This window comes from Lissotriton vulgaris, chromosome 3_1, assembly GCF_964263255.1.
Source record: "Lissotriton vulgaris chromosome 3_1, aLisVul1.2, whole genome shotgun sequence".
Lineage (NCBI taxonomy): Eukaryota > Metazoa > Chordata > Amphibia > Caudata > Salamandridae > Lissotriton > Lissotriton vulgaris.
The window spans coordinates 93,460,355-93,485,710 of NC_141689.1; positions in this window are offsets into that span (position 1 = coordinate 93,460,355).

Below are 25,356 nucleotides of genomic sequence, written 5' to 3' on the forward strand. Positions count from 1 at the left end.
AGCGATGTCGTCTAGGTAGGCGGCACTGAATCCTTCGAGTCCGGCCAAGACTTGATTAACGAGTCGCTGAAACGTTGCTGGGGCATTCTTCATGCCGAAGGGCATGACTTTGAAATGATAATGGCCGTCAGGAGTGGAAAACGCTGATCGTTCTTGGGCCCGGGGTGTGAGGCCGATCTGCCAGTAGCCCGCCGTCAGGTCGAAAATGCTGAGGTAGCGGGCAGCTCCCATGCGGTCGATTAGCTCATCTGCCCGGGGGATGGGATGTGCGTCTGTTCTGGTGACCACATTCAAGCCCCGGTAGTCGACGCAGAACCGGAGTTCCGGTGTGGTGCCGGGGGTGGCTGCTTTGGGGACCAGTACTACTGGGCTGGCCCAGGGGCTGTCTGAGGGCTCAATGACCCCGAGCGTGAGCATCTTGGTTACTTCTTCTTGAATGCAGGCCCGTACCCGATCTGGTACACGGTAGGCCCGGTGGCGGATAGGGGGGCTGTCCCCCGTGTCCACGTCGTGCACACACCAGGAGGTGACACCTGGGGTGAAGGAGAACAGGCTGGCGAAATGCAGCAGGAGGTCTCGACATTCTTGGCGTTGTTCCAGGGTGAGGGCCTCCGAGAGTCGGACCCCGTCCACGGAGCCGTCTTTCTCCCGAGTCCGTAGGAGGTCAGGGAGGGGTTCGGAGTCTTCTTCGGCTCCATTGTCTGTGGCCATCAGGAGGCTGAGTTCTGAACGCACGAAATGGGGTTTCAGTCTATTAGCGTGGAGGACCCGGAGGGGGTTCCGTGAAGATTCCATGTCGATGAGATAGGTGACAGGGCCCTTGCGCTCAACTACTTTGAAGGGCCCCGTCCACTTGTCTTGCAGGGCGCATGGTTCGGTGGGGGACATCACCCATACTTGTTGGCTGGGTTCAAATTCGATGGAGGAGGCATTTTGGTCATACCATTTTTTCATGTCCTCTTGACTGGCCTCCAAGTTTGCTTTTGCCAGCTCTCTGAACCGTCGGGTCTGGTTGCGGAGGGTTAGGAGGTATTTGAAGACATCTGGAGGGTTCTTTAGAGGGGGCATTTCCCAGCCTTCCTTGACTAGGCTGAGCGGCCCCCGTACGGGGTGTCCATACAACAGTTCAAACGGGCTGAAGCCGAGGGACTTCTGGGGGACTTCTCGATATGCGAAGAGGAGGCACGGCAGTAGCACATCCCACTGGCGACGGAGGGGCTCGTCCAACCCCCCAATCATCCCTTTGAGCGTGCGGTTGAACCGCTCAACGAGTCCGTTTCCTTGCGGGTGATAGGGGGTCGTGAATCGGTAGGTGACCCCACACTGTTGCCAGAGGGACTTCATATATTTTGAAATAAAGTTCGTGCCTCTGTCGCTGACGACTTCTCGGGGGAAGCCTACACGGGAGAAGATCCCCATCAGGGCCCGGCCGACTACCGGGGCTGTCACAGTTCGCAGGGGAACAGCCTCGGGGTAGCGGGTGGCGTGGTCCACCAGTACCAGGATGAACCGATGTCCTTGTGCTGTGCGGGGGTCCAGGGGCCCCACGATGTCTATCCCGACCCTCTCGAACGGGGTGGTGACCACTGGAAATGGTTGCAGGGGGGCTTTTAGTTTGCGGCCGCTCTTCCCACTGGCTTGGCACGTGGGGCAAGATCGGCAATGCTGGAGTACATCATTCCTCATTTTAGGCCAGAAGAAGTGGGTCACTAGGCGGCTGTAAGTTTTATCCTGACCCAGGTGTCCAGCCAGGGGGACATCGTGGGCCAGATTTAGCAAGAAGTCTCTAAAACGGAGGGGCACTACTAGCACTCGACTGGCCCCCAACTCCGCGATCCTTTGTTCACTGTATAGCGGATCATTGTCCCAATAGACCCAGTGTGTTCCGGAGGTATCCCCTGCGTTCTGGGCGAGGGCTTGTTGGCGGAGTCGCTCGAGGGAGGGACAGGTCTTCTGCTCTTGGCTAAACTGCTCCTGTGTGGGCCCCCCCTCTTGATGCCACTGGTCGAGGCCCGAGAGGCCCGGAGGTTGAGCTGGTTCTGGGGGGACGGCACGGTCGGCGTCTTCGACTGGAGCGACCGGGGGAGGAGGCGCCGGCCATTCAGGTTCCTCGGGTCGGAGATTGGCACGGGCGGCCATGGACCGGGTGGTGACGCACGCCCAGTCCGGGATGCCTAACATCCCCAGGTGTTCCCTTCATTCTACGGCTGCCCACGGAGAGCTTTCAAGGTCATTCCCCAGGAGGCAGTCTACGGGGGCATCATCTCGGACCGTCACCTTCAACATGCCGGAGACCCCTCCCCATTCGAAAGGGACGCAGGCCATCCGACACAGACTCTCCGAGTTATCGGCTGAACGGACAGGGCAGAGAATATTTGGTAGGAACTGTTCTGGGGTCACCAGGTGACAGCGGACGGCTGTCACACTGGCCCCGGTGTCACGGAGGGCTTCGGCCCGGCGTCCATTGATGCTCACCCATTGGCTGTACTTCCGGGTGTTAGCGGGTAGGGGGACCCGCGGGACCATGTCTTTCCCCCCTAAGCAAGCTAGAGCCATGGCGGCTGGCTCCCATTCGTGATGTTCTTGCTCATATTCCTCTTGTTCCTCGGAGATCTGTTCTTCCCCCAGGGCAGCGGCAGCCACCTGGCGGGGTCTCGGGCTCTGGCTCTGTGGGCAATTTGGGTCATTTGCGTAGTGGCCGACTCGCTGGCATCGGTGACACGTGACATTGGCCCTATATCCTGGTCGTGCCGGGGTGCTGCCCCGGTTGGCCGGGGGAGGGGTGCCGGCAGCGGGGGCGGCCGGAGTGCTGTCTTTTCCTCTTCCTTGGCCCCCCCCTCCTCCTCCTCGGGGACGGTGCTGACCGTGGTGGTTTCGGTTCTGTTCATAGGACCCATTTCGGCCCACTCTGGTGATTTCCCACCGGTCAGCTTCGGCCGCGAGCTGCCGGGGATCAGACAATTTGCTGTCGAGGAGGTGCTGCCGGAGTTCGATGAAGCAATTGTTTGACAGATGCTCCCACACCATGAGATTGAAGAGCTGTTCGTAAGTTGTGACATTGCTTCCTTTGATCCAACCCTCGAAGGCTCTGCTGAAATAGTTAACGTACTCCACCCAAGTTGTACCCGGGATGCGGGTGCAGTCTCTGAACCTCTGGCGGTACATCTCGGGTGTGAGCCCATAGCGGGTGAGGAGGGCCGCTTTCATGTGGTCATAGGAGGTCATCAGATGGTCCGGGAGCTGTAGCAGGGCATCGCGGCCCTCATTGAGGAATCTCCCCCATAGACCGGCTCCCCAGTCGCTTCGATCGATCCGGTGGGAGGTCATAGCTATTTCGTAGGCTTTGAACCATTGTTGGATGTCGTCCTCTCGGAAGTATTCTCGAACGACATCCTTGGGGATGTGTACCTTCTTATCTGTTGCTCCTGGGGTGCGGGGTTGCTCGGTCACCCCGGATTCCTTGTTCTGCTTGCGTAAGTCTATCTCAGCTAATTTGCGCTCATGTTCATATGCCAGTCTTTTTTCCTCAAGCTCTCTTTGTCTCTGTTTTTCCTCTCTTTCTTCTCGGAGCCTCAGATGTTCTAAGTTCAGTTTCTGTTCGGCCAACTTGAGTTCCCCATCCATTTTGAGCCGGGTCATTTCTAGTTCATGTAGTCTTGTTTTTTCTCGTTCCTGGATCTCGTCTTGCGAGAGACCCGTTCTTCGCTCCTCGGGAGCCGCGGTGTCTACTGCTGCAATATTTTGATCCGGGGGTCTGACGGCCCCGGTTTCTGCCCAGGACTCCAGGGCCTGTTTGAAGTCATCTTTGGTACTTAGACCGGTGGTAGCGATACCTAGTTCGATGCAGAATTGTTTTAATTCACGATGGCTGTATTCTTCCAATTTCTCCATCTGAAATTTCTCGGTGGATCCGCTTTCTTTGGTTGTCATCGTGATTTCGTCGTGGGGTGAGCTACTCTCTGTACGATTATGCGGTGATTCGGATCGCGCCGCTGGCCACCAATGTTAGACGGACCGGGAGGGTCGGCCGAGTATAAGGGGAGAGGTCTCCAGGGAGAGCCGTCTCCAGCGATCGTACAGACAAGTAACTTCCCCCCCACAGACGGACACCACACAAGGATAAGGTTAAACGATACTTTATCAGCAATTCTTTGAGTACGGCCAAATGATACAAGGAGGTCTGGACTCAGGGGTCCCCTCGGTTCTAGTCTCTGGTTTGGGGAAAGGGTAGCGGGACAGTCTTGTTACCAAATGGGTGGATGGATAGCTCTCAATCCTCGAGCTCGGCGTTCTAGATGGACGGGCCGCGGCGGAGCCAGCAGGTCCCGAGATGGTTGAAGGTAGCGACGGTCCGCGGCGGAGCCAGCAGGTCCCGATGAAGATGGAGGTACAAACGGTCCGCGGCCACGCCAGCAGGTCCCGACGACGATGAAGGTTTACGAAGGTTGCGGCAGCGCCAGCAGGCAGGACGATAGTTCACAAGGTAGGGCTACGGCAGCGCCAGTAGTCCGTCAAGGATGAGTTCTTCTCTGCGTCTCTCGACTCCAGGATACAACTGCCTTCCTGCTCTGGAGCTGCCTCAGTTATAGGGCCGTTGCCCTTTGATGTCCGGACCCTCGCACTTGGAGGTCGGGGGGTCCAGGATGAGGGAGTTCAGACACCCAGCAGGGGGGTGGAGCCGACGCCCGGGGAGGCTGGGGGCGAGCGGTACCTGGCGGGGGAGAGCCATCGACACCTCTTTCTCCCATTGACCTGCCAAGTAGTCCGCTCACCTCCTGGGTGGATGGTGGTGCCGGGATGTCTGAGGCCTGGCCAGGCCCAGGGTTAGGGTCGATCGGAGGCCACGCGGCCTCGTGGTGCATTGTCCAAGATGGCGCCCAGGTCGGCCGTGCGGGCCAGTGGTGGATCGGGCCCAAGAGGTCGAGATGTTCAGAGGCAGGGGTCCCGGAGGGGACGGAAAACGTGAAGTGGTGGTGTGTAACACTTGAGGGACCGGGCTCGGGCCCGGTCGGGCAGAGGGGGAGCGGCCCTTCATGTGGCCTGTCCAACAATATGCACTGCATATACCAGAGTGCAGAGGGGCGATCCGGCTGAGAGGCTAGCAGTGTGCTCCCATCGTTGATTCCTGTTATAGGGCTCCGTGAGCCCCCAGGCTGACGAGCTTTTGGAGACGCACCTGAGCGCCTGAGAGGCAACGAAGCCTGTGACGGTTGTTTGGCGGCCTTCTCTGCCACCCCAGAACTTTTCTCTACTGATGAGGGATACTATCCCGAAACACGAGCCATGTCCCGTGTCTAGAGATACTGGAAATATCAAGTACTTACTTGCACCAACCTTGGTGAAACACTCACAAACTTTTTCCCAACTCTTCAAGTCATACGCACTGCATATACCAGAGTGCAGAGGGTCGATCCTTCGGAGAGGCTAGCAGTGTGCTCCCATCATTGATTCCTGTTATAGGGCTCCCGTGAGCCCCCAAGCTGATGAGCTTTTGGAGACGCACCTGCATGCCTGAGAGGCAACGAAGCCTGTGACGGTTGTTTGGCGGCCTTCTCTGCCACCCCAGAACTTTTCTCTACTGATGAGGTATACTATCCCGAAACACGAGCCATGTCTCGTGTCTAGAGATACTGGAAATATCAAGTACTTACTTGCACCAACCTTGGTGAAACACTCACAAACTTTTTCCCAACTCTTCAAGTCATACGCACTGCATATACCAGAGTGCAGAGGGGCGATCCGGCAGAGAGGCTAGCAGTGTGCTCCCATCGCTGATTCCTGTTATAGGGCTCCCGTGAGCCCCCAAGCTGACGAGCTTTTGGAGACGCACCTGCGTGTCTGAGAGGCAACGAAGCCTGTGACGGTTGTTTGGCGGCCTTCTCTGCCACCCCAGAACTTTTCTCTACTGATGAGGGATACTATCCCGAAAAACGAGCCATGTCTCGTGTCTAGAGATACTGGAAATATCAAATACTTACTTGCACCAACCTTGGTGAAACACTCACAAACTTTTTCCCAACTCTTCAAGTCATACGCACTGCATATACCAGAATGCAGAGGGGCGATCCGGCGGTTAGGCTAGCAGAGTGCTCCCATCGTTGATTCCTGTTATAGGGCTCCCGTGAGCCCCCAAGCTGACAAGCTTTTGGAGACGCACCTGCGCACCTGAGAGGCAATGAAGCCTGTGAAAGTTGTTTGGCTGCCTTCTCTGCCAACCCAGAACTCTTCTCTACTGATGAGGGATACTATCCCGAAACACGAGCCATGTCTCGTGTGTAGAGATACTGGAAATATCAAGTACTTACTTGCACCAACCTTGGTGAAACACTCACAAACTTTTTCCCAACTCTTCAAGTCATACGCACTGCATATACCAGAGTGCAGAGGGGCGATCCGGCGGAGAGGCTAGCAGTGTGCTCCCATCGTTGATTCCTGTTATAGGGCTACCGTGAGCCCCCAAGCTGACGAGCTTTTGGAGACGCACCTGTGTGCCTGAGAGGCAACGAAGCCTGTGACGGTTGTTTGGCGGCCTTCTCTGCCACCCCAGAGCTTTTCTCTACTGATGAGGGATACTATCCCGAAACACGAGCCATGTCTTGTGTCTAGAGATACTGGAAATATCAAATACTTACTTGCACCAACCTTGGTGAAACACTCAGAAACTTTTTCCCAACTCTTCAAGTCATACGCACTGCATATACCAGAGTGCAGAGGGGCGATCTGGCTGAGAGGCTAGCAGTGTGCTCCCATCGTTGATTCCTGTTATAGGGCTCCCGTGAGCCCCCAAGCTGACGAGCTTTTGGAGACGCGCCTGAGAGGCAACGAAGCCTGTGACGGTTGTTTGGCGGCCTTCTCTGCCACCCCAGAATTTTTCTCTACTGATGAGGGATACTATCCCGAAACACGAGCCATGTCTCGTGTCTAGAGATACTGGAAATATCAAGTACTTACTTGCACCAACCTTGGTGAAACACTCACAAACTTTTTCCCAAATTTTCAAGTCATACGCACTGCATATACCAGAGTGCAGAGGGGCGATCCGGCTGAGAGGCTAGCAGTGTGCTAGCATCGTTGATTCCTGTTATAGGGCTCCGTGAGCCCCCAAGCTGACGAGCTTTTGGAGACTCACCTGAGCGCCTGAGAGGCAACGAAGCCTGTGACGGTTGTTTGGCGGCCTTCTCTGCCACCCCAGAACTTTTCTCTACTGATGAGGGATACTATCCCGAAACACGAGCCATGTCTCGTGTCTAGAGATACTGGAAATATCAAGTACTTACTTGCACCAACCTTGGTGAAGCACTCACAAACTTTTTCCCAACTCTTCAAGTCATACGCACTGCATATACCAGAGTGCAGAGGGGCGATCTGGCGGAGAGGCTAGCAGTGTACTTCCATTGTTGATTCCAAAACGATTTTATGCCCAAGAGGAGTACCAGTCATTGTATACGTGAACTGTTGACTTTACCAGTGCTCGTCAAATCCTGTTGTTTTCTGTAGATATTCTGTTACATGTAATAATTGAGAACGTTTTTCGAAGAGTCACAATGGAAGCATGCAATGTTATAAAGATAAACTAACAAAAGAAGGGTTGGAGCAAGATACCTGCACCTGTTGTGGTCAGTGACTTTTAAGTAGTATGATGGTGCTAGGAAAACCTAGGAACACAACCCTATATGTTCCTTCAAGGACAGAGTCCTAAAGAAACAACATAAACTCTGGAATCAGCACCCATCAACAAAGTATTTCTTTGTAATTACAATCAATGTCCTTTAGATCAATGGTTAAAGTCCATATCAAATGAACAGGTCCGAACTTGATGATCGTATATTTTCAATTCTTTATTTTGTTTTCACAGTAGAAAAAATGGTCCAATTCACAATGGATTTTCTTTTTTTCTAGCCAACGTGTTTCGTCTCATCAACTGAGACTTCTTCAGGGCTCAAACACCTGTCTTTATGGTATGTAGTATGAGCTGGCGAGTTCCTTTTATGCACGTGAACTTGACAAAGATCTGTCATAACCGATGAGTATTCAGAAATGACCTGGAAACAGCATGGTGACCTGCGAAAACGAACAGCGTGGAATTCAAAAGTAGCGACTTTTGAATTCCACGCTGTTCGTTTTCACAGGTCACCATGCCGTTTCCAGGTCATTTCTGAATACTCATCGGTTATGACAGATCTTTGTCATACCATAAAGACAGGTGTTTGAGCCCTGAAGAAGTCTCAGTTGATGAGACGAAACGCGTTGGCTAGAAAAAAAGAAAATCCATTGTGAATTGGACCATTTTTTCTACTGTGAAAACAAAATAAAGAATTGAAAATATACAATGTTATAAAGATATAGCAGACCGATACAGCAGTGCTAGGGTTCAGGTTCCAGAAATGCTATAGGTTGAGACAGTGGATACAGGACACCAATTTCACGAGTTCAAGCCTCAGGAACTTGTAGCGATTATGTCATAAAACGCTTTATCAAAATAGATGATGAAATACTTCCAAACTTGTCACTAAATACCAGCCGTGCCATCAAGGACACATCAGCAATACTTGCAATACTTGCCCTAAAATAAAATCAGGATGATTTTTTACTCAAACAACAGCTTGATGTATATTTTGGCCATCAATGTTGTTCTCAAATCTCAGCCTGCCATTTCTTACAATGCATATTTTGCTTTGAAGTACAAGGTTTTTATTTTGGGTGTTTACGTTTCCCCAAAGTAAATAATGACATTTTTATTTTAAAAACCTTGTTTCATTCTGATTATGTAGTTTTTCATGGACAGCACATACGCATTTTGTCCTCAAACACCATTTTGTCGTTTTCATCATGTAGAACATGAGGTATTACTGTCCCACAGCAACAGGTTCTGCTGTACATCTGCACAGGGTTTGACACCAGTGTGTCGAGAATGCCTACAGCATCCAAAGGACGGGCACTTTTATGGCGTTGCTACCGTTATTCCTCGTTTGTGCTTCATGGTTGAGCCAGCAGCGTGCGAATGATGGAACCATATTGTCTAAGGATGGCCAGCATTTTACAAAGAGAGAGGCATTATCATCCTGTAATATGCTAAAATGCCCACCATTATGCTAGGATAATATTATATCTGGGTGTGGGGGTCCTGATGCCCATAACATGTCAAAGATGGACAGCAATATTCCAGCCGTGGGCTGCAATATATACGCGGATTCCCACAGAATTATAGGAATGTCCACAATTATGTTAAGGCCAGAATAATGCAAGACATGTGATCTGCGACGGCAAAGATGCCCGCAATATCCCAATCACGGTCAGCGTTATCGTATGGGCTGTCTCCATCACTGATCAATGATGAAGCATGACACCAGGTGGTGTGTGAGACCAGTCCTTCACATTTGGTGGGATGCTCACACTCACAATTTAACCCCTCTTCTTTGTACACCATGGTCACTATTCTGGGAGCGGCCCCCTTTTGTGGTGAACATTTAATGTTTGGAGGCTGGCCTGCTCCTAGCGCCCTGCGCCTCTAGTTCCCTCTCCCAGGAACTCCTGGGGTTAGTGTGGTTACAACGTTGTCTCCATCACGCCAAGAATGCCGGCACAATGCCTAGCGCGAGCATCTTTGTGTTAGGGCCATCAGTATAGATGTCCATCCCACCACGGCGGCAAAGCTTCTGCACTTGGTCCACTCTCTGAACCTGAGCTCTAGCCAGCTCCCAGGTAGATCAGGGCAGTCCTTGCGCTCCAGTCACAGACACACACATACATTGCACACCTACTTGCACATACTGTGTGATTGACAGCAAGCGGCTTGCAACACAACCAATGATCTTGCAACAGTAAGTACACAGTGATTGGCCATGTTGTAGGCCCTGGGGGTGGTGGGGTGGAGAGAGAGAGAGAGTGTCTGTCTGTCTGTCTGTCCAGTTGTCTGAGACACTGGTCAGCTCAGCCTACCAGATCACCCAAGTCCTCACACTACCTAACTGGTCTGTCTGCACTAAGTAAGACATGCCCAGACCACTGGATGCCAGTTGTAGTGGCACACGGGCACAGAACAGAAAGTAAGGTGGGGAGTGACATGCAGGCAACCACCACCATCACAGCTCTGCCACTGCTGTGTGTGTGTCTGTTGGGATAATGCACCATGACAATCCGGTCAACGCACCTTGTGCTGCTTTTTAAATGGGGGGAGGGAGGCACAAGAAAAAGGTCTATGTCCTGTGAAAAAGATGTCAAGTATATAATTCCACTAAAAAAGAGTGTCTTTGAAATAGTTTGAATTATTTGTTTTCACACAGTTTTTAGATACAAATGCCAATACGTCATCCCCTCAGAGCTTGGCCTCTGGTTCCACCACGCAGGAGAGGCGTGCTGGAGATAGGCTCGGGCCTCTGACGTGGATGAAACCAACATGCCTTCACAAAACCTCTTATCTCCCTCTCTCACACAGCAGCGCCCAAGAAACCTAAATTTGAAAGTTTAAAAAACACACGCAACTTTCAGCCGAGAAGGAAGCCAATGCAGGTCAGGTCTTGTGGGGCGGGGGGGGGGGGGGGGCTGCTGTGAGCAGAAGTTATCTAAACAGCAGCGGCCGAGCCACGGGGCCCGCACACTGTTTTCAGAAGCGGGGGGCCTTTATTCCGGCTTGACAGAGGAGGATAAAGAAATGGGGGGTCTGAGCGGGCCTCGAGGGACAGCTGGCAGCCGGCCCAATAAGCGTACGTGATGCCGGGGGGTGCACATTCAATGTGACAACAATGGCATAAATACCGGGGCATCTGTCACGTGCGGCGGCGGCGTCAATGGAGGGGCCCTGACCTCTGCCATGGGCCGGCCCACTCATTCATAAAATATAGGGGGGTCCCCGCCCCGCCCCCGCAGCGGCCGGGGCCGCCCCCTTTCATTCACACACAGGACAACAGGGTTATATGAACTTCTTCAGGAGACCGCAGTATATCGATTTCCGGGGCAGAAAGGGAAACACCGAGGCGCAGTGCATTAAAAACTCATATGACCGCGTGCTTGTATGTTGGAGGGTGGGGAGGGCACTTGTGTAAACGGGCCCCTCCCATTGGGGAAGATTGTGTAGACACATACAACAATGTTGTGTCTTTTCTCCACTTGATGACTTATCTGAAGCCTTCTAGCTCCCATGGGCTCTAATAACTAGTCTCAAACATTTCTTCATCTATGTACTCATTCAGGTAACATGGGCGCATGCCACCCTTTCCCACTATGACTCACCTTACCTCTGTTTTTTTTTAACTTCTTTTTTCACCTCTGTTTATCCACTTCTATCATAAAACTGGGGTAAAAGCATGAGGTAGAACCCAATTAACCTACAATGAAGAAGTGAATACCTATAAATTAATACAAAACTACTTCCAACCCTGGGATCCGGAATAGCGTGCTCCTGGCCACAAAGCGCTTCAGCACCTCATATGGGGTAGCAAGCGCTAAACAAATGGTGGGCCGGGATACACGCTTCACAACACTTCTTCCTTGTATTTGGTGTTATCAATGTCTTCTGTTCGGTGAGGATTCTTAGCTTGTATCTCTTAATCTGAGCTCCGTTGCAGCCTGTTTACACCATCATGAATTTATTCTGCCCGGAACAGTCTTACCTTTGACTGCAGGGGGGGGGGGGGGGGGGGGGGGGCACCGGCACTCATTTTTGGGGACCAGGGCTTACTTTTTACTCATCACACTTTGACCCGGAAAATAAAAAGGCCGTAAAGGGAGTGAATACGGAATAAGAGAATGGTGAAAAGTAGTGAGAAAGGAAGAAAGCAAGAAAAAACAAACATTGGTACAGCCAATAGGTCTCGCCTTTGGGAACTTCTAAGCCTTTAGCGATGCAGCACATTATCGTGGGGGCTGTGCTGACACACATGGATGGACCATAATCATCTTAAATTAAACCCGGGAAAAACAGAGATTGTCTTGACTGGAGACAGACATAAATTCTGGGGCCCACATTACCGGCCTCCAGTGCTGGGTCCCCCACCTCCCCTTCTACTTCCGCCAAAACTCTGGGAATCTCCCTCAACAGCGAACTTACACTAAAATCCCAGGTTGGCACTGTGATCTCTAAATGTTTTTTCCAGCTGCGAAAGATTAGGAAGATCCACCGGTTCTTCACACATGATGTCATAATTAAGATTATAATTGCCACCTTTATGTCACACTTAGACTATGCCAATTCGGTATACCTGGGAATGCCACTCAATTTGTTCAAACGCTGCAGCTGGTTCAGAACCAGGCAGCACGGCTTATCTTTCGACCCGTGCCTTCCCACGGTAAAACAATGCGAGCGCAGCACTGACATATTTGCATGCGTGAATGTTATGAGCTGAAGCGGATGTCTGCAGACTTTCTCCTTGCGGCTGATTACATTTTAGGTGATATATTTACCTTTAGCGTCTCTGTGATAACAAACGCTCAACTTCAATACGGCGGGAATAATGGAAATCCAAGCGCTGTGCTACTGGTGAGCAGCTCGGGGCGCTACAAAAAATCTGAAACTTCCACCCACCATTGAGCCCGGTTTATACTGCCAGAAAATAAAATATAACTGCAAAACACTCCAGATGACGCTTTCAGTCCCGTAGTGATTCTATTTGATTCCTATAAACAGCAAGTTTGTAAAACAATGTCTGCCTTCACATGCCCCCACGAGACCCGTGCCTTCCCACCGTAAAACAATGCGCACAGCACTGACATATTTGCATGCGTGAATGTTATGAGCTGAAGCGGATGTCGCCAGACTTCCTCCTTGCGGCTGATTACACTTTAGGTGCACCGAAAACCCTTATACGGGAGGAGAAGAGGTGATTTATTTAACTTTAGTGCCTCTGTGATAACAACCGCTCAACTTCAATAAGGCCGGAATAATGGGAATCCGAGCGCTGTTCTACTGGTGTGCTTTTCAGCCAAAAACGTGCACGCGTTCCATTACCTTCAATGGCAAAGCGTGCATGTGTGGCGATTCACTTGCGGGAGCGAGCGGCACCATATGGTACCAATTATCGCTCCCACAAGGGAATCGCGCAGGCCCCCGCCTCCCCCCTGCTGCCGCGCGCGCTTGTTATTTTTCTAGAGGACTTTGTGGTAGCCTGTTTCCTGGTAACGAATCTCTTCGGTCTGTGACTTGCACCACTACCATTCCAATTCAGTGAGTTCCATGTTGAACAATTTAGTGGTGTATTTGATGGCAATCTTGAGTTTTCGGGGTTCCTTTCCAGTGGAAGTTATATTGGGGTAGAACTCTTTTGGGGGGAGGTTAGGAGTCAAATGTGAAGGTGAGAGAACTTAATAACCATACCATTTTGGGAAAATGTGTGAGCAAGATTCCTTTATGGGACCTACCTATAGAAGTGGCCCTTTAGCAATACCAGAGGAGTCCTCTTTTTGCAAGTGATGGAGAGACCATTAGTTGTCTCTATCAACGTACAATGGTGCAGATTGGACTATGGCAAAATTAGAAAGAGCTGAGAGCGACGTGGGAGCATACATCACAGCTTTCCTGAGACAGCCATGGAAGCTAGAGTCAGCAGAAACAGGACTTCCTTTATGCAAAGATAAGGGACTTTACAAAAACTCTTAATCAGTGGGACAATATTGCCTGACTGCAGTTGTGGTGTAAATGAAGCATTTGCTCTTCAGATAAAATGGAGGTTTGAGCCACCAGGACTGTTGTTGCAGTTTCTTACAAAGTTTCTTAGGATAGTCGCTCGAGAGGAATAAGGAATGCTGGTCGGGGGCAGGGGGGTGTATTCTATAATGCCTTCCAACCCAATGGCTGAAAAATGCTATAATACTAGAAAAGACATTTGTTTTTGGGCACTGGCAATCATTTAGTTGCCTTTCAGACGGTGGTTTGTGGTTAATTTGAGGATGGTGTTATATATCCTTGTGCACTTGTACATTAGTGATTGCTTTAGGGAGTTGACGGGAAGTGGGAACTGTTTTCAATGTCAGACTAGTTTTTCGTTCAAAATTGGGAGTGATTTTAAAAGAGTGACAAGACATTTCTCAAATGACCACTGCCTGAAGGCTTGGAGTCCCATAAAGGGTCCCCCCGCTGCAGGACTACAGATGCCTGCTTTACGCCCCTGGGATCATTGATGGAAACATTTGGACAAAAGGTGCTGTGATGCCCGACCAATAGTAGACTGTGCGCTATACAGATGCCAATGACTCAGAATTAGAAAACAGGCAAAGAGCTTTAAATGAGTGGCAGAGGCGCTAGCCGGTGCAGAAAGAAAGAAAAAGAGCTACCTTAATGGATTTCACACAATACTTGCCTTGAATGCCCCCCCATCTCAAACGTACCTCTTTAATTGATGCAATGGCTGTCTGGAGCAATTTGCTATCATTGAAACGGAGCCGCAGCCACGGGGACATGCAAGTGTTTAAAACGGACTGTAATGTCCTATGCAAAAGCGGAAATGGAGGTGATTGAGTGCCCTTCATTATTCTAACAGCAGGGACACGCCCGTCGACGTCAGAATGTCAATGTACAGTTATAGGCACAGGGTGTTCTAGTTTGCCAGGACACGCTGACAAAGTACGTTCATCTCAAACCGTAAAGGCAAAATTATTCATAATTAAAACATGCGCGCGCACAAACACACATGCATCGTGGAAAAGCGAATCAATACCAGATAAACGATATGTAGGATAAAACTCATGCACTTAAAAGGAAAAACATATCGACTGCACATAGTGCACAGCCAATTACCGCAGGCAAAAAGCACAGAGATGGAGAATGTACCCTCGGTAATGACCGTTACGTTTAACCATAATCACCCTGGCAACTGGTCTGCTAAAACCGAGGGTAGCAAGGGACAGATTAAAATGGCTGTGGAACTGCAGAGGTTCAAGCACAACAGAGCCTCTGCTTCCGTCCTTTCAGTTAGCATGTGCCTGGTGTGCGTGCAGCATTCCCACCTTGGATTTACACCTTGACGTTATCCGCCTCGCGCAGCCATTTGCATTTGCCTATACCTTGCGTAGCTTCAATGAAAGGCATGGTGGCATGCATCGGTTTAAAGTCTGCCGTTCTGGGACAGATTCTCGGCTGTCCTGCAGTTTCCCGGGGCACAAGCAGGCATCCACTTCTGTCATTACAGCTGATCGCAGCAAAAAGACAGAAGTGGATGCCTGCTTGTGCCCTGGGGGGACTGACATAAAAAAATAAGCGTGCGCACCTCGCGCTGGCAGCAGGGGCTAGGGAGAGAGGAGGGGGCCTGCACCATTCCCTAGCGGGAGCGAGCCAGGGGCATCATGTGTTTGTAAGTTAATTGCAAACATATGTTACCAAAGCTCGCTCCCGCAAGGGAATCGCCGTAGGTGCACGCGTTGCCATTGAAGGCAATGGAACGCGTGCACATTTTAGCCGGAAAAAGGCAATCGATGGCTACAGGTCTCCTTCCTATGCAGTGCATGCGCGCTACATAGGCGAGACCTAAAAATAATCTACAGCGGTGAGGTAAAGGGGCAGTGAGTGGATGGTGGTGAATGAAAAAGGCATAAGACGGAATGAAGACCAGACAGCCTAGGAATTCAGAAACCCTGACATTCAGCGGTGCCAGTTGCTGGCTTCTGGGAACAACTTTGGGCAACAACACTTATTATTTTACTAGTTAAGCACTAGAATACAAGAATCACTAACGAAGGAAGCTGAGGAATAATATTCTTCCCCAGTAACAAGCCAGACAGATGATGAAAATATTAATGGGCATATTCTCAAGAACGTGAGATAACCATCGGAAAAGTAACTTAACACAACTTCCAACATCGCAGTCTATCGCTGGAAAAAAACACTCCACTGAATGTGCATTAAACATTCTGATTCACACAGATGTGTCGTGTATATGGTCTTTCAAGTGTGGAAGAATGGATGAATGTAGGATCAGTGGATTCCTCTTAGGTCCATGTGGCTCATGCCGTTGGACTTGGGTCACATGGTGACACATTGCCGTATGTTGTCCGGGTGGCGTCGACGCAACAACAGGGGTACACACATTTCTTTACTTCCTTGTCCAGCCCCGTACGGAACAACGCCCAGAGCCCAGAGGTCATTGTTCAAACCCTTACGCTGGGCTGGCGTACGCCAGTCCAGCCCACTCCACTTACGCTCACAGGGGGGAGGCAGCAAAGCTACATGTATCAGGTCTTCCCTGTAGTGAACTGCTGATCACAGGTCTAGTTGTCAGCATGCCACAGCCACTCCCTTATGGCTGGTATACACCCACACCACTCCACACCCATCCAGCACACTCGTCACAGCACATGTGACCCTGCCAATAAAAAGGGACTGGCGCACGTGCTCGATGCCATTTCCAACCTCTCCTGGGGTGTATCCATGTGGTGTGCATGGCATGGGAGCCCAGAGGCCTGCAACATCACATTCTGCCGGCCCGGAGGTGACATGATGGTTTCCGCACCACAATACCCAAACATAGAGGGTCCATGACTTGCGGAGCACAGACTTGGTGGCACAGGATACACTGCGGCCGGCACAGGCACACAGCCACGGGAAGGTGATTTTCGGTGCACTGAGGTAGGGGCACCTTAAGTGCTTAGCGGGTGTGCAGCCTGCGATGATGCCCCATCCCAGCTGTCCGGACTGCTTAGGTTTTGTGTGCCCTGCTGGACCGCAGTGTAGGCCTGAGCCAGTGGACAGCGGGAGCCTACCGTCAAGAGGCGTTGCCTCCTGAATCACAGAGTTAGTAGCACCTACAAGGCTGAGCGGGTGTTCAGCCTGCGATGATGCCGGGTGCACTGGTATGTCCTCTGCCATGGCGAAATCAAGACCTAGATTCAAAAGTGAGACCTGGTGGCCTGCGGAGCGGGGCTCTATGATGTGGATGGTGCCATGCCCGGGCTTGCGGCTTGCAGCAGCATGTGGTGGGCCCTAATTTCTACACGCCGGTGGTGGAAGATGAGCCGTGAGGCCTGGGTGCGCAGGGGAAGGCATGCACCGCTGGGCAGCGGGAGGGGCTGGGGTGGAGCTGCCTGGGTGTGCAGAGGCGGGCATGCACCGCTGGGCAGAGGGAGGAGCTAGGGTGGAGCTGCCTGGGTGCGCGGGGCGGGCATGCACTGCTGGGCGGAGGGAGGTTCTGGGGTGGAGCTGCCTGGGTGCGCAGGGGCGGACAGGCAATGATGTTGTGTGCAATTGTATGTACTTTGCCATTCATGTATCTGGACTCTGTTTCAGATGACGGACCTGTTTTAGATGTGGGACCTGGTGAACTGCACTACATACCGGCTCGTGGTTGGGGACACACCAGTGGCATCAGGTGAGCAGTGTGGCCTGGGTGCGCAGTGTCAGCACTTTCTCTCCCGGTCCATCTCTTCTGTTATCTGTGTCTCTCTCCCCTTCTTTGTCGGTCTATCTCTCTCTCCCCCTCTTTGTCCGTCTATCTCTCGCTCCCCCTCTCTGTCCGTCTATATCTCTCCCCATCTCTGTTTGTCTTTCTCTTGCTCCCTCTCTTTCTCTCTCTCTATATCTCTCTCTCTCCTTCGCTCTCTCTCTGTCGTTTTATGTGCGCAAGACACACCTTTTCATCATGATTTTTGTCTTGCAGGCTGAGACCTATGGATTGTCCAGAGGGGAGACGCCATGTGTCTTCATTTCTGTTCTCTGTTTATTTTAATACATTTTAATTTGTTAATTGGAAGGTGATGTATGATGCTCCTTTTTGTGATGACACATGCATGTCACCAGATGTGATTGTGCGACATCAGGCGGATTATTTGGTACATGATTTCGTGTAGTTGATGTGGCATGTCTTTGGCCGGAGGTGGTGCCCGGGGATTGGGGGTCCTTGGGGTGGTGGTGGTGGGTGTTGGGGCTCCCAGCTTCATGATCAGTGGCTCCATGGTATCTGTTGCCCTTCAGGTGTGGCTCTGGGCTGGGCTCCCTTTTGTGGTGCAGGCTGTGGTCCGACTTTACACCAGGTCAGAGCTGGTGTTGATTTCCTGCTACTAACGCGCCTTATCGCATGTTTTGTGGTAGTATCGCCGATCTGGCTGGTTGTTGAGAATGTTGCGGAGTGGTGTTGTCGCAGCTTTTGGCATGGGAACGCCTACTTTGCATCTCATTAGCGATAGTTATGGGGTCATCTGTGGTGATGTTTTTTGCAGCTGCTATCGCAGGTAAACTGGTGCTATGGGCTGTTAGCACCAGCTTGTGAAAGCAGTCAAAAATGTATCGCGACTTTGGATGCGATAAAGTGCTGTTAACTCGGTGATAACTCCTTGAGAATATGCCCCTAAATGTGTCTTAGTGCCATGAAGCTTTAGTGGCAGTGCTTAATTTGAGCCAGTGGTTTCTAGAGCTCCGCATCAACACTTAATTGTTAACACTGGGACTTTTGACAGATGCCCCATGGTGCGGTTGTTTGTGTAATTAAGAGAGGCAACAGTGGTTTATTAATTCAATATTCATTAAAAACAATACCAGCTTCCCAAGCTATTCTAATAGCTTTGGGGGCCTTGAACCACCTGAATTGTAACACTTGGAGCAGTGTGAGGGTTAGTAGGTGTGTAGGTACTGTCCTTGGCAATGGAAATGGGTGGTGCAAGCTGTGATGGCTTCGTGACGAGGGCCCTGGCACTTAGGTTTTTACGAATTAAGCACTGTTTAGTGGCGAACTGCCACTCGATGTAACACACAAAAGTAAACATAATTAAATATTTTTATGCAATTTATGGAACAGCAAAGCTACAGTGCTCGGATTTCATTCCACATGTGAGGTTTACACTCTGATGTGCTGTACCAGTCCTCTTGCGATATATTGTGACTAGCAGCCCGTTCCGACGTTGTCCGGGTATGAATTGCTGCCGGCCAGTAGTATATTGTTTTGTAGGATTTCGTTTTGATAGCATTTCTTATCTGTGACAGGCCTGTGAAACGCTCCGATTCACAGTGCACTGCTGATGCACTCAAGAGTGCGCGTTCAGTAGTGTGTGAACTCGAGTTTCCCTACTTTCTTTTTCCTTGCAATATTATATAGCGCGAACTCGACAACATGGAATGAGCACAATTCACATTACAGAAGAACACATTCATTTGTGGTAGGCACGGGGAGACAAAGCGATTTTTCTGGAATCACAGGATGTTGAGCTGATGCCGAGATTCAAACGTAGCTCCCCAGCTCTAAAGTTTGCCATTCTAGAACTTGTGGCGGGAGGTGTGTCTAAAAGTGTATGTCGGTGCTGGCCATCAATGAGAGAGACCTGTGCATTTTTCAAATTGGTGGTGAAAATATATGAGTATGTTGCTTGAGATGTGGGCCGCCGTGCTACCAATGGACTTCGGGGGAAGGTAAACACCCATTATTCCGCAACTTTCTTTCTGCATACCATCACTCCGCATACTTTCATTACGAAAGTACCATGACTCCACAATGCCATTATAACGCATGGCATTACATTTTATATGCTTTTACCATGCATACATTTACAACGAAATTCGTGGTAAATGCATGAATGGTAAAAGCATGTTTTTTTTTTAATGTTTGGATAAGGTAAGTATGGGTATAGGGGTATATGTTTTGGGGTACTGAGTTATGTGTTTTGGGGTGTTTGGGTATTTTAAGGGTTCAGATATAGTTTTGGGTTATGGGGTACAGGGGTAGTTTTAGGGTTTAGGGACAGATATGGGTTTTGAGGTACAGGGGTATTTTTAGGGTTCAGGGCTAGGTTTGGGTTTTGGAGTATAGGGGTATTTTTAGGGTTCAGGGGGTAGGTTTGGGTTTTGGGGTACAGGGGTATTTTAAGGGTTCAAGGTTAGGTTTGGGTTTTGGGGTACAGGGGTATTTTTAGGGTTCAGGGTTAGGTTTGGGTTTTGGGGTACAGGGGTATTTTAGGGTTCAGGGGTAGGTTTGGGTTTTGGGGTACAGGGTTATTTTTAGGGTTCAGGGCTAGGTTTGGGTTTTGGGGTACAGGAGTATTTTTAGGGTTCAGGGGTAGGTTTGGGTTTTGGGGTAGAGGGGTATTTTAAGGGTTCAGGGCTAGGTTTGGGTTTTGGGTACAGGGGTATTTTAGGGTTCAGGGGTAGTTTGGGTTTTGGGGTACAGTGGTATTTTTAGGGTTCAGGGCTAGGTTTGGGTTTTGGGGTACAGGGGTATTTTTAGGGTTCAGGGATAGGTTTGGGTTTTGAGGTACAGGGGTATTTATAGGGTTCTTGGCTAGGTTTGGGTTTTGGGATACAGAGGTATTTTTAGGGCTTAGGGACAGGTTTGGGTTTTGGGGTACAGGATATATTTATAGGATTAAGATGGGTTAGTGTTTAAGGGTGTTGGGGTATTTTAAGGAGTAAAGGTGGGTTATGATTATGGGGAGCAGGGGTATTTAAAGGGAGCAGGGTGGGATTAGCACACGATATTAGACATGGCATGAAGGGCGGAACGTACTACACGCCCCCAGCGTTTGTCACGCCCCCAGCACACGCCCACAGCATAACAATGACACGCCCACAAGGGACTACTGTGCTGGCACTGTTCTTTTACCTTTTAAATGTATATGGTGGGCGTTTGTATAGCCTATGTCCTTCTGCTGCAACTGCCCTTTCCAACGCTGTATTGGGTGTTGTGATTGGTGCTGTTGTTCCTGAGATTACCCGCCTCAAAGGTTTGGGCTCTCTCTTTATTATATTAGTATAGATGGATGGATACAGTTTCATGTATTCACTATTCAGTTATTTTGTAGTTCACTTTACTGATGTTATTTTAGTGGTGAAGGACTTGCTCAGTCAATAGCGGCCATCTCCTGAAACATGTTTCACTGTTTATGATATTTGTCATAAAAGAGTATTCTTCCACCCTCTATGCCGGCATCTTTGCCCAGCTCCTCGGAAGACTCTAGACCACACGGAACACCACAGCCAGGACCTCCCCAAACAGTCCCACATCACCACCCATCTCAGAGACCTCCACTGGCTCCCCATCCAGAAGAGATGCCAATCTAAGATGCTTGGTCACGCCTACAAAGCTCTACACAACCAAGGACCGGCCTACATCAACCATTGACTGAACTTCCATCAACCCGCAATACACTTGCGCTCCTCCTCACTAGCCTGTGCGCACCACCAGCATCTGCCACAGCTGCAGGAAGGGCCCCTCCTTCTCCTACATCGTCGCAAAAAACCTGGAACAACCTACCCCTCCATCTTCGAAGTGCACCCTCCCCGGCAGACTGCAGAAAGAGACTCAAGACCTGGATGTTCGACAGAAGTGTCACAACCAGAGCGCCCAGATACCCCTATGGAAGACAGTGCTGCACTTTACAAATGCTGATTGATTAATTGATTGAGTGATTGACTTGTGAGAGCTTGAGTGCTGCTTACGTATTACAGATGTGAGGTACCAAATGAGGATTCTTGCCTCCCACCGACTGCATCAACCCCTTCCCTCCAGCTCCGAAGGAGCTGCATTAAAATGTCATAGTTGTAGTTCACACACTCGCGTTTCACCAGTTTTCCTGGAGTGCATTTTTCTAGTTGTAGCTTTATTTACAATTCCCTTATTTTGCAGTTAAGTTGAATCACTTTTCAGTAATCTTAGCAGTTATGTCCTAGTTCAGTCAGACTTGGAAACCTCATTGAATGGAGAAAGTTTAAGAATTATTCTTTTCCTCAGCAACACATCAGTTATAAGTTCCAGTTATTAATTATCGCCAAGTGCCCTTGTGCTCCATAAAATAATCAAAGCCAATTCTACAACAAAGCACAAGCAAAGCCAATAGGTCTGTAGTTGGCTGCTTGTATTTTTGGCATTGTCCATACTCGTTTTTTACTTTCATGATTTTTGTAAAACTTTATTTTTGAGGACCTGCCGGGTCCTCGCCAATATACAAAAATAGACTTTGTCTAAAATCAGAACTATTTTGCTAACTTCACAAAACACACGTTGCCATAGTACCCCCATATCCTATAGGGAACTACTTTGTGTGGATGTGCTCCTTGGAAAAGAGCAGAATGTGTCACTCAAAGTGAATTTAGCCAATGGCTCAAATGCCTCATGCTGTAGTGGGTGGAAAAAATTTGAAAAACAGAGCAATCGAATGGATGAATAGGATTAGCCGAAAGCCCCTAATAGCATATTCTGGCACATGCATCAATATTGCATTTTGCGATTCCTTAATTGCGAAAAATAAGGAATCGCAATTAAGGAATTGCAAACTGCAATGCATCAAGAAATCGCTATAAAAATTTGCGACTTCTTAAAATTCCTTAATTGCGATTCTCTAATTAAGAATCGCAATTAAGGAATACCTCCCCATCCATTCCTATGGGCCTAGAGGCCCATAGGAATGAATGGAAAGATATTCTTAATTTGCAATTCACCATTAGAAATTCGCAAATTAAGAATGCAATTTCAAGGGTGCAGGGGTGTCCAAAGGACACCCTGTTGCACCTCTGAAATCTGCTTAGAAGTACATTTTGCACACTCACATGCCCCAAGGGCATGTGTGTGTGTAAAATGGAAGTTTGCAAAATACACTTTAGTGCATTTTTCAAAGTTTTCGCCAATTACCATGGAGGTCAACTTCCTGGTAATTTGCTCCCCTTATTTGCGAATTCGCAAATTTTTAGAGTTTGATGCATTGCATTTAAGGAATCTCAATTTGAGATTCCTTAAATGCAATCGCAATTTAAGAAATTGCAATTTTGCGATTTCTTAAATTGGGAAAATTAAAAAAATGTTAATGCATCCTAAAAATGGTAATTGCATTTGCAAACGGCCGAATTTTGCGATTCGCACCATTTGCGAATGCAATTTCCTTTGATGCATGTGGCCCGAGATTCCTTAAATGCAATCGCAATTTAAGAAATCGCAATTTTGCGATTTCTTAATTTGCGAAAATTAAAAAAATGTTAATGCTCCCAAAAATGTGAATTGCATTCGCAAACGGCCACATTTTGTGATTCGCACCATTTCAGAATGCAATTTCCTTTGATGCATGTGCCCCTAAGTGTATATAATTTTAGTAAAATAAAATAAAAAGTTCTGGCTAACGCTAGACCTAAAAATCCATTCACTGCAGATGGAGGCAGGTGAAAGCTACGCTGCTTAGATAGCACCTAAAATAGGGTCTGCTGTTATTTCTTCAAGTGCCCACCCTCATTCTGGCCTAGTAAAACAGCAGGCACTGCTGCCCGCAGCTGTTACACCCCCAGGAAAAACACTGCTGTTCTTTCAGTGGTGGGTCCTTTATCTTGGATCTTGCAATGATGTTTATTTCCTGCATACAGGTCCAATACAAAACACTTCTCATTCTTAGGGGTCAGGTTTACTTATTTGGTTAAAGTTGGTCAATCCAACCCCAGTGGTGAAAATTCCAAATGACCATTTACAAATATTTTCTAATTGGTTGAATGTGGCATTGTAGTTTTTGAGCATTGGACTATAAATGGCCAGCGGAGCCAAAAATAACTGAGGTTCTGCTGCTGACGCAAACATGCAGTCCTTAACCAACAGACACCAATAACCAGTTCAAACAGGCACCTAGAAGTTTATTAATAACAGTTTGATATCTGCTGAATGCCCAGGCATCTGTAACAATATTGGGTCTTTTGGCAGAAAGCTAGTGGTAGAAATAGAAATTGAGGGAATATCTGTGTTTGAAAGCAATATTGTGTAATATTTTTAGAGAAACACATTTTAGGGAAATGATCAAAACAGTGCAGTACTGAGAAAAAAATGTTAATATTTTAGTATAGCATAAGGTGTTACTCTACCAAGGAATTGTAACAAGCGCCCAGAACAAATAGTCCTGGGTCTGAGTTTGAAAAGTAATTCACACAGTCACACAGCATAGAATAAAAATATGATGTGGTGCAGTATGGTCTTTCACATAGCATTATATAGAACTATTATGTATATATCACTTACCACTAGCCTTCAATTGCATGGTTTGGTGTAATATTGTATGGTATGATATGAAAACTGAGGTATGGTATGGTACACCATGGAACGTGTAATATAGTCTGATAAGGTATAATATCAGTGGATACGGTACAGATGTATATGGTATAGTTTAGTATGGTATGTTATGAAATGGCGTTAGATGGTATGAGATTGTACGATATTGTAAAAATAGTAGGACACAGCACAATATAGTGTAATAGTATATAGTACAGAACAGTCTTGCATATCACATTCTATGGACTGGGTATTGTATGTAGCTCTTTCCATTGCTATTGTATTGTATAGATTATTTTGCTATTGTACGGTCAATGTGTGGCACGGCTGGTGTGAAGTAATATGCTGTGATATGGTATGTGTGGCGTGGTTGGTGTGAAGTGGCATGTATGCTGTGTGTGCATTTATTTTTCCGCGTCTACCATGTTGCGTCTGTTGCTCCACCGGTAGACTGTGGCCACCAGCTTCCCTCAGATAGCCTCTTTGTTGGATAGTTTGCAAGATTTAGTCTCTGGGCTTGCTCCCTTCCGCTCTGCATTTAGAGGCCTCTACTTCATAGCTGCCCTGGCCATAGGAAACACATTCAGTTAGTGCTAGTTTTTAGTTAACAGGCGTTGCATTCTGGGACTTGTAGTTTTGCTTTCACCACTACTTGTGTTGGTTCAAAACACCAGCGTGCTAAGTGCTATTTTGGATCAAAACCAGGGACTCGCTGAAGATACCATTCGATACACGTCACTTGGCACGCATGCCATCCTAGCAACCTTTCACCTGATGTAAATATTGTATTTATATGGCCACTGCACCCCTTGATCACTTTAGACTACTGTGGTTCGACCTTCAAAAAGAATGCCTAGAAAAAATGACGATTAAGGTACGCTTTTAGTGAAATTGGCCACTGCTCGTTTGACCTGAAATGGACCCAGGGACTTATTTTGCATTGGGAGGCTGGCGGCGGGGTCACAGAGACTCCAATTCCCAAACGAGAAAGGTGAGGTCACGCGCTGGTGGTAAGGTCCCAATAGTTCATTTGTACATGGCTTGTACTTTTTAGAGGTGTAGGAATGAATATGCATATCACGTTCAAGTGTTCTATAAACCGGTGTTTTTGTAAATGTTCTTGAAAAGTATAATTTCATCATTTACGCTTTGTGCCTCCTGCACGGGTGATGGCTTTGACACTATATAACCCAGGTACACCTAAGAAATGTAAATCTGTTTTAGGTACCCCGTGGCGGATGCCCTAATTAACATGGCTCCCATATTTAACCCATTTCCGCATCTAATGCCATCAGCACCATATGGCATGGGCGTCTCCAGAATCGGGCACAAATGCTGGCTTAAATTGCCCATCCAATATGCTGGCCCCTTGGGGAGGAGGCCTGTGGTGCATCGTCAGCTCTGAAGAGAGCCTCGCATAATCACCTCATTGAGA